A 13,170-nucleotide genomic window follows, 5' to 3' on the forward strand; every position below is an offset into this window, starting at 1 on the left:
AGTAGGGAAACAAGCAAAGGGAGCCACTTGCGATAAGAAAAGATCCAAACAGCAATATTGAACTTGACATTGACTTTGTGGCTGCTACAAGCTGAAGAGCATTTATGTATAACCTTTATATTATAAAACGTGATCGCATACATACATGTGAATATGACTGTTCTCAAGAGAGTGTAAGTACGGCTGACTTCGTAAATGCATATTGCTGCGATTTAAAGGGGGCGAAGGGGCGATCTCCCTCCAACCCCCCCCCCCCCCCCCAATACTAGATTTTTTTTCCAAAATTTATTCGGAACTTTTTCACGAAGTCCCAGAAACCCACTATTTATATGCAGTATTTTTATAAATATAATGATGGATAATGCAGTTTTTGTATGCATGCCTTAATCGAGTATCAATTTTCAAATAATATTAGCGCTCAACATAAGAATGCTCATGCAAATCAGTCCAATCTCAGAAATATTTCCGCTGTTGATAACATACTGAATCAAACCTTACTTTATTGAATAAAGTTTATTCAGAATCTTCACTCTCACTCTACACATTTTTCACCTTTTGTTTTTAGATCTACCACTATTTTTCTTTTATTTGAAGTTCTACCACTTCTACCACGCAAGCTCGAAAAAAGGTGGTAGTTTTTTTGTAGAAGTTTTTTGAAGAAACCTTTGCTTTTCCACAATTTTTTGAGAAGAGAAACAATATTATTTGTAGAAGAATAGTTTTATAAAACTCAAAATAACACCTAGCGATGCTTTGATCACCATTTAATCTCTTTTCCTTTAGGTTTTTAGTACATAACTGCCACTTCCACCTACCTATGTATATATAAGAAAAGAAGTGAAAATATTTCAAATATAACCCAATGCTACCACTTTTTTCATAAATCTACCACTGTTTTCTGAAAAATCTACCACTGAACAAAATTTTAAAGTCCGCACACTGTTAATCGCTCGGCTAAGTTGACCGAGTATGAGCGTCCACGTTCCGCTCTAAAAAGTTACCTATGTATTGGTTAACATTTCTGAGCTCATAAATTTTTTCAAATCTAACCTTTGTTTGGGAATAAAAAAAGTGCGGGTATACCCCGAATTCCTGCGTGAAAAATTATTGTCAGTGTCGCGTGGCGCAAATGTAGTTAGTCATGGGCATTTAAACTTGTGAGATGTGTACATGTGTTAAAGCTTGTGTTTTGGTTAATTTTTCGCGATTCTACTGTAATAACCTTAGAATATTAAAAAATTTAACCTTATTCATTCCATTTACCGACTCGTTCGGCATCGTGAACTAATAAATCTGTTTAATTAATCGACAATTGGAAGTTCGAGTGACAGATAACCAGCAAACTAAAAGACCGAGGGCGTAGGAACTCGAAAATGGTAAGTACGAATTTTCCATTAAAGTGTGATTCGGGTTTTTCCATCGCTCATACATTGCTGTTTTCATATAATCGTTAAACATTTAATAGGGGGACTCATGAAAGCATATAAACTTATAAGGTGTAAAATTATATCCATTTACACACACTGTTATATGAACGCACCTAGTAATATTCTTGATAAACTTGATTGTTTATCAGCTGTATTATTGCCAAGCAATTTTTTTTGATTGTTATACAAATTAAACAAGTAAGGAAGGCTAAGTTCGGGTGTAACCGAACATTACATACTCAGCTGAGAGCTTTGGGGACAAAATAAGGGAAAATCGCCATGTCGGAAAATGAACCTAGGGTAACCCTGGAATGTGTTTGTATGAAATGGGTATCAAATGGAAGCTATTAAAGAGTATTTTAAAAGGGAGTCGGCCATGGTTCTAAAGGTGGACCAGGGATGACTCTAGAATGTGTTTGTACGATATGGGTATCAAATGAACGGTATTAATGAGGTTTTTAAAAGGAAGTGGCCCTTAGTTGTATATGTGAAGGCGTTTTAGAGATATCGACCAAAATGTGGACCAGGGTGACCCAGAACATCATCTGTCGGGTATCGCTAATTTATTTATAATGTAATACCACGTACAGTATTCCTGCCAAGATTCCAAGGGCTTTTGATTGCGCCTTGCAGAACTTTTTCATTTTCTTCTTCTTAATATGGTAGGTGTAACACCCATTTTACAAAGTTTTTTCTAAAGTTATTTTTTGCGTCAATAAACCAATCAAATTAGCATGATTTATCCCTTTTTTTATTATTTGGTATAGAATAATGGCATTTTTTTAATTTTTCGTAATTTTCGATTTCGAAAAAGTGTGCGGGGTCATAGTCGGATTTCGGCCATTTTTTGTACCAAGATAAAGTGAGTTCAGATAAGTACGCGAACTGAGTTTAGTAAAGATATATCGGTTTTTGCTCAAGTTATCGTGTTAACGGCCAAGCGGAAGGACAGACGGTCGACTGTGTATAAAAACTGGACGTGGCTTCAACCGATTTCGCCCATATTCACAGAAAACAGTTACCGTCATAGAGTCTATGCCTCTACCAAATTTCAGAAGGATTGGTATATTTTTGTTCGACTTATGGCATTAAAAGTATTCTAGACAAACTAAATGAAAAAGGGTGGAACCACGCCCATTTTGAAATTTTCTTTTATTTTTGTTGCACCATATCATTACTGGAGTTGAATGTTGACATAATTTACTTATATACAGTAAAGATATTAAATTTTTTGTTCTTCATCCGATTTTTCTAATTTTTATTTAGCACATATATAGTAATAGTAGTAACGTTCCTGCCAAATTTCATCATGATATCTTCAATGACTGCCAAATTACAGTTTGCAAAACTTTTAAATTACCTTCTTTTAAAAGTGGGCAGTGCCACGCCCGTTGTCCAAAATTTTACAAATTTTCTATTCTGCGTCATAAGGTCAACCCACCTACCAAGTTTCATCGCTTTATCCGTCTTTGGCAATGAATTATCGCATTTTTTCGGTTTTTTGAAATTTTCGATATCGAAAAAGTGGGCGTGGTTATAGTCCGATATCGTTCATTTTAAATAGCGATCTGAGATGAGTGCCCAGGAACCTACATACCAAATTTCATCAAGGTACCTCAAAATTTACTCATCGTGTTAACAGACAGACGGACGGACGGATGGACGGACATGGCTCAATCAAATTTTTTTTCGATACTGATGATTTTGATATATGGAAGTCTATATCTATCTCGATTCCTTTATACCCGTACAACCAACCGTTATCCAATCAAAGTTAATATACTCTGTGAGCTCTGCTCAACTGAGTATAAAAATGCCAAGATTAAGTAAAAATCAAAACTAAAACGTCTTTACTTGCTGATGTTGAAGAGTTCTGATGAAAATGCCTGCTGTAATGTCTGCAAGGTGGCATTCCTTTGAGTTTACCGCTTTTACACAATGAAATATGCGCGTAAATTTATACAAATTGTGTAAATGATTTTTCATACAAAATTTGACAGCTCGTTTGCGCACTAGATACATTTATACGTTTACACACTTTATAAGGCATTTATAAGGTTATATGAGTCCCCCTAATACAATTTCATGAATCAGGCTGCTTTTTAACAGTCGAGTATAAATAACAGTAGCGAGCAATATATTTGCACCAGCTTTTTTCGTGAGATCACTCGGATATAGTATGCTTATGCATATACTGAAGTCATGGCAAGAAAACAAGTGCATATAGCTTTTTTTTAATATCAAAAGAGGAATCTTGTGTCTACGTATTTCTAATTCGCTACATCAATCAGCATCAAAAAAAATTCAAGTTGATAAACTTCATAACATGCAAATATTGCTCACTGCTTCTACGTGAATCAAAGAGAATTCTTGAATAACTTGAAATAAATATTTACAGGACGGAAACTCTGATGGAAAAGGTAATAAGAAGCGACGAGCTATCAAGAGCATCAAGGAATATTTTTGCAAGCTGCCAAAACTTCAAAAACAGGTCTGCGATTATACAAATGTAGAAAACGGAAGTACTGTTCCACTCTTAACTCATACTAATCACGACGCTAATACATTGTTGGTTGATAATAATAATGAGAAAACGTTGCATTCAGCATCTACGAATACTGAATCGGGTTCGAATGTACCTACATATATCACTTTCAAAAAATTCTATTGTTGAAAGATGCGACATAGGTAATTTTGTGGGAAAAAAACATTTATTAGATGATTATACGAAGTACAACTTACTAAAATATCCTTGGGTACCACCGAAGGACTATATCTTCCCTTTTCGAGTCATAGTAAAAAAGGAAAAATAGAAAAGCGATACTTTAAACATCATTTTTTAACTGAATATGAGTGGCTTGTTTATTCTGAACAAAAAACGGATGTTTTTGTAAATATTGTTTCCTATTTGCAAGTGATACTGGTGACTCGAAATCGAATGTTCCTCTCAATGCACTTGTGTTCCTGTGACATCGTTTTCAAAGTTGTCTGGTAAAGAAGGTGTACTAAATAGCCACGCTATTAACAAATATCACTCTAAATCAACCTTTTTTAGTCAAGATTTCATTAATACTTATGGAAATCCAGGAAAGGAAATCAATAATTTGCTTCCTTCTCATCGCATGGAACAAGTTGAGAAAAAATAAAAACTATTATTCTTTGTGGGCGAACAGAATTTAGCATTGAGAGGCCATAGAGATGACGGTAAACTTAACTTTTCTGAATCAGCAACAAACGAGGGTAATTTTAGGGCAATTTTGAAATTTTTAGTCGCTGCAGGTCATAAAGAGCTTGAAGAACTTTTAAATTCTACACATCCAAGAGCTACTCATATAAGCAACACGACTCAAAAAGATCTTATTCAATGCTGCAAAGATGAAATTCAATCTTTTTTGATAGACAGAGTTAAAAAAGCTAGATTTTTTGCAATTATTTTCGATGAAACTACTGATTGTAGTCATACTGAGCAACTCAGCCTTTGTTTGCGGTACTTATATGATGGCAATATAAGAGAAGACTTTGTATCTTTCCTTTATGCGTAAGATTCGATCCGAGAAGATGTTGTAAATGGAGAAAAAAAATTGACAGGTGTAGCCTTGGCACACATAGTGATCGATATTTTTAATAATTTAGGACTAACCTTCGAAGATTGCGTTGGAATTGGAACGGATGGATGTTCTGTACTGACATCAGAAGTTAAGGAAGCTGTGCAGGAACTTATTAAAATATGTACCAATGCTAATCATTTGTCCGTGTTTCAACCATTGTCTTAATAACTCGCTTGCGAAAACGTCGAAAGTTCTTAAAACAAAGGATTGTATTGCGTTGATGAAAAAAATTATCAGTTTTCCAAATCAGTCTCCGAAACGTACCATAGTTTTCAAAAAAACATCTGCAAGAATCATTAAGTGGACTATGTGAAAAGCGCTGGGCTGAAAAACATGATGGTATAATGCAGTTTGAAGAAAACATCACAAAAATTGTTGCTTCGTTTCAAGAAATTTCTACTTGGCAAGATTCAACAACAAGTTCTGAGGCCCGTTCTGTGTTGAAATCTATTTGCGAGACAGTGTTCGTGATTTCAATGATTTGTTTGAGCAATGTCCTTTCTGTTACACGACCACTAAGCTTACTTTTGCAAACACCGTCAATAGATTTGAATCAAGCTTCTGAAGCATCGAGTGACACTTTGCGAACATTAAAAAACCATAGACTTGAAGCAGTAAGTCGTTTTTCGTGAATTTACAAAAAAATAGTCGCTTTAGCAGATGATCATATCATTCTTGATTTACAAGGTAGATTACCTGAAGATACATTGCAAGTTTTTATACTCAGTTGAGCAGAGCTCACAGAGTATATTAAGTTTGATTGGATAACGGTTGGTTGTACATATATAAAGGATTCGAGATAGATATAGACTTCCATATATCAAAATAATCAGGATCGAAAAAAAATTTGATTGAGCCATGCCCGTCCGTCCGTCCGTCCGTTAACACGATAACTTGAGTAAATTTTGAGGTATCTTGATGAAATTTGGTATGTAGGTTCCTGAGCACTCATCTCAGATCGCTATTTAAAATGAACGATATCGGACTATAACCACGCCCACTTTTTCGATATCGAAAATTTCGAAAAACCGAAAAAGTGCGATAATTCATTACAAAAGACCGATAAAGCGACGAAACTTGGTAGATGAGTTGAACTTGTGACGCAAAATTGAAATTTAGTAAAATTTTGACAATGGGCGTGGCACCGCCCACTTTTAAAAGAAGGTCGTTGAAGATATCATGATGAAATTTGGGCCGAACGTTACTCTTATTACTATATATACGCGTAATAAAAATTAGAAAAATCGGAGAAGGACCACGCCCACTTTTAAAAAAAAATTTTTTTTAAAGTAAAATTTTAACAAAAAATTTAATATCTTTACAGTATATAAGTAAATTATGTCAAGATTCAACTCCAGTAATGATATGGTGCAACAAAATACAAAAATAAAAGAAAATTTAAAAATGGGCGTGGCTCCGCCCTTTTTCATTTAATTTGTCTAGGATACTTTTAACGCCATAAGTCGAAAAAAAATTAACTAATCCTTTTGAAATTTGGTAGGGGCATAGATTTTATGGCGTTAACTGTTTTCTGTGAAAATGGGCTAAATCGGTTGATGCCACGCCCAGTTTTTATACACAGTCGTCCGTCTGTCCTTCCGCATGGCCGTTAACACGATAACTTGAGCAAAAATCGATATATCTTTACTAAACTCAGTACACGTACTTATCTGAACTCAGTTTATCTTGGTATGAAAAATTAACGAAATCCGACTATGACCACGCCCACTTTTTCGATATCGAAAATTACGAAAAATGAAAAAATGCCATAATTCTATACCAAATACGAAAAAAGGGATGAAACATGGTAAGGTAATTGGATTGTTTTATTGACGCGAAATATAACTTTAGAAAAAACTTTATAAAATGGTTGTGACACCTACCATATTAAGTAGAAGAAAATGAAAAAGTTCTGCAGGGCGAAATAAAAAACCCTTAAAATCTTGGCAGGTATTACATATATAAATAAATTAGCGGTATCCAACAGATGATGTTCTGGGTCACCCTGGTCCACATTTTGGTCGATATCTGGAAAACGCCTTCACATATACAACTACCACCACTCCCTTTTAAAACTCTCATTAATACCTTTAATTTGATACCCATATCGTACAAACTCATTCTAGAGTCACCCCTGGTCCACCTTTATGGCGATATTTCGAAAAGGTGAACACCTATAGAACGAAGGCCCACTCCCTTTTAAAAATACTTATTAACACCTTTCATTTGATACCCATATCGTACAAACAAAGTCTAGAGTCACCCCTGGTCCAGAACGGCCCACTCCCTCTTAAAATACTCATTAACACCTTTCATTTGATACCCATATCGTACAAACGCATTCTAGAGTCACACCTGGTCCATCTTTATGGCGATATCTCGAAAAGGCATCCACCTATAGAACTAAGGCCCACTCCCTCTTAAAATACTCATTAACTCCTTTCGTTTGATACCCATATTGCACAAACGAATTCTAGAGTCACCCCTGGTCCACCTTTATGGCGATATCTCGAAAAGGGGTCCACCTATAGAACTAAGCCCCACGCCCTTTTAAAATAATAATTAACACCTTTCATTTGATACCCATATCATACAAACAAATTCTAAAGTCACCCCTGGTCCACCTTTATGGCGATATCTCGAAAAGGCGAACACCTATAAAACGAAGGCCCACTCCCTTTTAAAAATACTCATTAACACCTTTCATTTGATACCCATATCGTACAAACGAATTCTAGAGTCACCCCTGGCCCACCTTTATGGCGATATCTCTAAACGGCGTCCACCTATAGAACTAAGGCCCACTCCCTTTTAAAATACTCATTAACACCTTTCGTTTGATGCCCATATTGTGCAAACAAATTCTAGGGTCAGCCCTGGTCCACCTTTATGGCGATATCTCGAAACGGCGTCCACCTATGGAACTAAGGATTACTCCCTTTTAAAATGCTCATTAACACCTTTCATTTGATACCCATATCGTACAAACGCATTCCAGAGTCACCCCTGGTCCATCTTTACGGCGATATCTCGAAAAGGCGTCCACCTATAGAACTTAGGTCCACGCCCTTTTAAAATACTCATTAATACCTTTCATTTGATACCCATATCGTACAAACTCATTCTAGAGTCAACCCTGATCCACCTTTATTATGGCTATATCCCTAAATGGCGTCCACCTATAGAACTATGGCCCACTCCCTCATAAAATACTCTTTAATGCCTTTCATTTGATACACATGTCATACAAACACATTCCAGGGTTTCCCTCGGTTCATTTTCCTACATGGTTATTTTCGCTTATGTTGTCACCATAGCTCTCAACTGAGTATGTAATGTTCGGTTACACCCGAACTTAACCTTCCTTACTTGTTAATCTTAATTTGCTACTCCCATCGCGAATCATCAAAGATAATACACTGCAAAAAAAAGAATTTGTCTAAAGAGTTTGTCCAAGATCTTGGTAAAGGATACGCATCTATTATTGGAGGAAATAAAATTAATCTAGATGAAGAGTACGAAGTGTAGTCAGAACGCTGGTATGATAAGCAACACAAAAAATCAATTCCACTATCAGCTGTAAAAATTTTAAATGATTGCAATGAATACGCGTTTCCATCAATAAATGCTCTTATCAAAATTCTGGCCACGCTTCCAGCTAGCAATGCTTGTGCTGAAAGGAGTTTTTCGACACTTCGCCGGTTGAAAACGTGGTTACGGTCCACAATGTCCCAGAACAGACTCACTGGTCTTGCACTTTTAAATATTCATTTCGATATTGAGATTGATATTAATCATATAATTGAAAGATATGTAAAAAAAGGGAAGCGTAGAATTAAATTTACTGTGTGAATATGAACAATGAAGAAGATAAAAATGATGTCAAAAAATTGGATGTATTTGAATAACTAAATGAAAGCAAATATGTGTATGAAATTATTAAACAATGTAAAAAATACTAATAAATTTACCCCTAAAAATAACGGTCTGCTATACGTTTCCCTTGTTGTTTTGTCTTGCATTTTCACGTATAAAGTATCTTGATGTGAACTTTGTTCAAAACACATCAGCTATTGGAAGAAACAATTACTGACTGAAATCAGCCCCCTCAAAAAGCAGCCTGGATCCGCCGCTGCGCATGAAAAAGAGTTGCCATGCAAAAACGAACACACTGCATCATCAATAAACAAAGCTATGTTGAAATAAAAAGTAATTGATTTATGTCCCTGTCCGCGATGCCGACGGCTAATATTGAAGTAAGTATAATGATGAGCTATATGAGCTTCGCACAGATATGAAGATATGCAGCAAATAAAAGCCCAAAGCCTTCGCTGTTTAGGTTATGTTATTTGAATGGACGAAGACTCTCTGGCCTTGAAAGTATTTCAGACCACAGCTCAGTTCGGGAGAAGAGGAACGGGAAGACTTCCACTAGGTTGTGAGAGGCAGGTGGATTAAGACTTGGCTGCCCTTTGTGCTCGCAAATGCCGTGAGTAATATAAATTTGAGGTATCTGTATTTACAATTTTTTACTAACAGCATAATACAATCCCAGTTGGTTTAAAGTGAAGGCATTAAGTAAACTTACCAGAGAGTATACGGGGTTTCTTATGGTGGCATCGAGCCATTCAATTCAAATTTCGAGGTATTTTTTTAATATTTAGTATTTTGTTCAACAAAATTATAAGCCACCAATAAAAAACATAGAAGATGCAAATGTGACCGAATTTAACTGAAGTTTGTTCAAATATAATTTAAGATTATTTCAATTTGAGCCACGGCTGGTTTATGAAATTTATTCCTAAGTACTTGGCACTAAAAGCACGTGCCAGTTTATGGCCTATTCATTTAACATTTCTAGTAAAACTATCAACAATTTGTTCTCTTCAATGCTTTCTAGGCATAAAGATACTTTAAGCATTGTTGGTTTGTATGCGGCGATGAGTACATTGACTCCTCACGGCATTTTTGTGTTGTTTGGGGGCATTGCACGTCAAATTGTATCTCCGATTAGTCTTTATCAGGAACTATAATCAGTATGGATTTTATTGTTTACCTTTTGATCTGTGAATAAAATAAAACTCATAAAACAATCTCTGAACAAAATAATGAGAAAAAATATTATAATATTATGCGTGTATTAACTTCGGTCTAAAGGTTTTTAGTCAAATTAGATTCTGGCAAAATGGCAGTCATGTGACACGGTGTTTTAATTATAAGAAAAAGAAGAGATGCGACTTTCAAAGTCTAATGCCCGAGTGCGAGCTTAATTTGCAGTTTATTTGACTAGAGTTTAACCTTGCCACTTTGTTTGGTAACATTAAAACAAGCATTGAAAAATCGGGCTTTAATAATGAGCAATTCAGACATGCTAAAATACCGCACAAGATTATATCGCACGTTTTATTGTAAACTGACTCAACGCAAACTTGTTTTTGACAGTTATAGAATACCCAAAAAGGCCTCAATAACAATTGACTTTGAATCGCATTTCTACAATGGAAATCTATGAAAAAATAAATTTTTGCGTTTTCCCAAAAATTAAAAATTTTGTATTACTTCTGTTTACAAAAAAAACGCATCGTGGATAAGACAAGTGTGTATTTTCAGCTTATAGGTACGTCAAAATTACAAATAGAACCGATCACTTGATTTTTAATTGACTGTTGTGGTCTGGTCCTGTATCTCGTTCTATCACATCCTGAAGATCGCCGGCGGTATGTTCCATTTTTGTCAAAACGCTGCCAAAATGCTAAAATGTAGACAAACACGGAATCAGGCATTTGACGGATAAAATATCACAACTTCTTTGTACACAATGATAAAACGTGCGTTATCCAAACAAAATTTGGCAATTCACAAGTCTCGTATCCAATATAAAGTTTTATTCTTTAGGTTGTTTTCACAGTTTCCAGTGTAAAGTTTTATTAAAACAAAGCACCTAGAAGACCTAGTTAATTGAATTAATCGATAAAACTTTAAAAGCCGACAAAACATAATTTAAAAAAAAAAGAAAAAGGGTCGTTTAAATTTCTTCCATACAATTATACGTACATTTTTAATTAACGAAAAAAAAATTAAGAGGAAAAAAAATTTTTTTTGAGTAACAACGAAATATCGATAAAAAGTTTGAAAAGAGATCAAAATTCAACGAATTTAAATTAAAATCTTCATTTTATTAATAAAAGTTTTTTGAATTGTTTTGACTATGCAGATTTTCCTGACATTTAGTAATTTTTTTCTGTCAGTGGAGTTGAGCATTTTCTTCCATTAATTTATATGCTGCTCAAAAAAATGTTCCTTATATATTGACTTAAATATCACTCCGATGGTCCTGGATTCAAGACCCGCAAAGAGCAATATGAAAGCTCGTCTTATATACCCTCGGAGGTATATCGCGTCTATGTAGTATTCAATTTTGTTTAATGTTTATAAAAAATAGTCAAAATAATTTAAATAATTCTGATTGTGCAGATATATGAATAAAAAATCTTTGATTCGAAAAGTCACAAAAAAAAAAAATGCGGGACTAGAAAACCAAATATAACCGATTTGACATGAAATGCCTCATATTTGAACATTAGGCTGTGAAATTTTCAGACGATGTTTTTTGTCGCACTAAAAGGTGGGGCCTCTGGGCCTCGGGCCGGTTCAAAGTACAAAGAAAAAATTATTGAGGTATTCACGTCAGCCTGGTATTCAAGTTATTTGGTTAAAAAAATTCAAAGTGGCTATTCGTCGAAATAAAATTCTTGTACCTACTGAATTTTCCTGACATATAAGTACAGCCTAAAAATTATTTCTATTCGGGGCACTTGGTTATTGCAAGCTGAGTTAAATATAACTAGGCCTGTCTAGTTTCTCAAAATCTTTTACGGTGTTATTTTTTATAAAACATAATTTAAAGGCGCTATAATTTAAAAAAAACTGGTTCAACTTTCAAACCATGTTTGAAAAAAAGGGCCTCTGCAACCGATGCACCCTTTAAAATATGTATATACATTCCGAAAACTTTGTTTCAAATTTAATATAGGGCTAAGCTTTTGATTTTTTTTTTCAAGAGGAAAAATATTCGCTAACTTGTATGAAATTTTTAAATAGGATTAGGCCAGTTCATGAGTGCAACACGATTATAAGCATAAAGCTAAGGTCACACTGAGCTGCACTACACTGCGCTTCACTTTTTTGCCTATTTGATCAACATGGCCGCGCCGCGCAGTGCTGCTGCCGCTAGGTGTGAATTCTTTCATAAGAATACATTCGAAGAATATTTTGCAGCGCAGTGTAGTGCAGCTCAGTGTGGCCTTAGCTTAAGCATCTAACCTGATTAACACACCTACGTGCATAGCATACCTAAGGGCCCATTACTCATACTTAGCATAGACTTGACTTGACTTGAGAACTGTCGCTTACAGTTCTGCTAAATGAACATTGCATGTTACTGATTACTCAAAACTTGGCAACACTTAACTTGACTTAAGCCCCCATTACTGATACTTAGCATAGACTTGACTTGACTTGGCGTAAACTTGGCAACTTAGCCACGATTATACTCCACTTGGCGCATACAATCTGGCATCATAATCAGCGTTGAAATTTATTTTTAAATAAATGTCAATTTGTATGACAAAATGTCAAAATGAAATGGAAACAAACAAATGGCATCTCAAAATATAGACGTCACTTAGAATTTACATAGAAAATCAAAATTCAACAGACTTCTAAATCAAGTTAAGTGTTGCCAAGTTTTGAGTAATCAGTAACATGCAATGTTCATTTAACAGAACTGTAAGTGACAGTTCTCAAATCAAGTCAAGTCTATGCTAAGTATCAGTAATGGAGCCTTTAGATGTCTGTTGAATTTTGATTTTCTTTGTAAGTTCTAAGTGAAGTTTACATTTTGAGATGCCATTTGTTTGTTTCCATTTCATTTTGACATTTTGTCATACAAATTGACATTTATTTAAAAATAAATTTCAAAGCTGATTATGATGCCAGATTGTATGCGTTAGGTGGAGTATAATCGTGGCTAAGTTGCCAAGTTTACACCAAGTCAAGTCTATGCTAAGTATCCGTAATGGACCCTTTATGTTTTGGTCTCCGAGAAATACGAAAAAGAATAAAGGGTAATACGT

At 35.0% G+C, this 13,170-nt stretch overlaps 1 protein-coding gene across 1 annotated transcript in view; it reads right to left on the reverse strand.

Moving 5' to 3' along the window:
* Ncc69 (sodium chloride cotransporter 69) overlaps positions 1 to 9,858 on the reverse strand; it is an 86,475-nt gene extending 76,617 nt beyond the window's left edge. The window contains exon 1 of the mRNA XM_067790654.1: positions 9,624 to 9,858. The gene's annotated coding sequence lies outside the window, so the exon portion shown is untranslated. The remainder of the gene's footprint in view (positions 1 to 9,623) is intronic.
* Between the last annotated feature and the right edge of the window lie 3,312 nt (positions 9,859 to 13,170).

Source organism: Eurosta solidaginis, chromosome 5, assembly GCF_040869045.1.
Source record: "Eurosta solidaginis isolate ZX-2024a chromosome 5, ASM4086904v1, whole genome shotgun sequence".
In the NCBI taxonomy this organism is placed as follows: domain Eukaryota; kingdom Metazoa; phylum Arthropoda; class Insecta; order Diptera; family Tephritidae; genus Eurosta; species Eurosta solidaginis.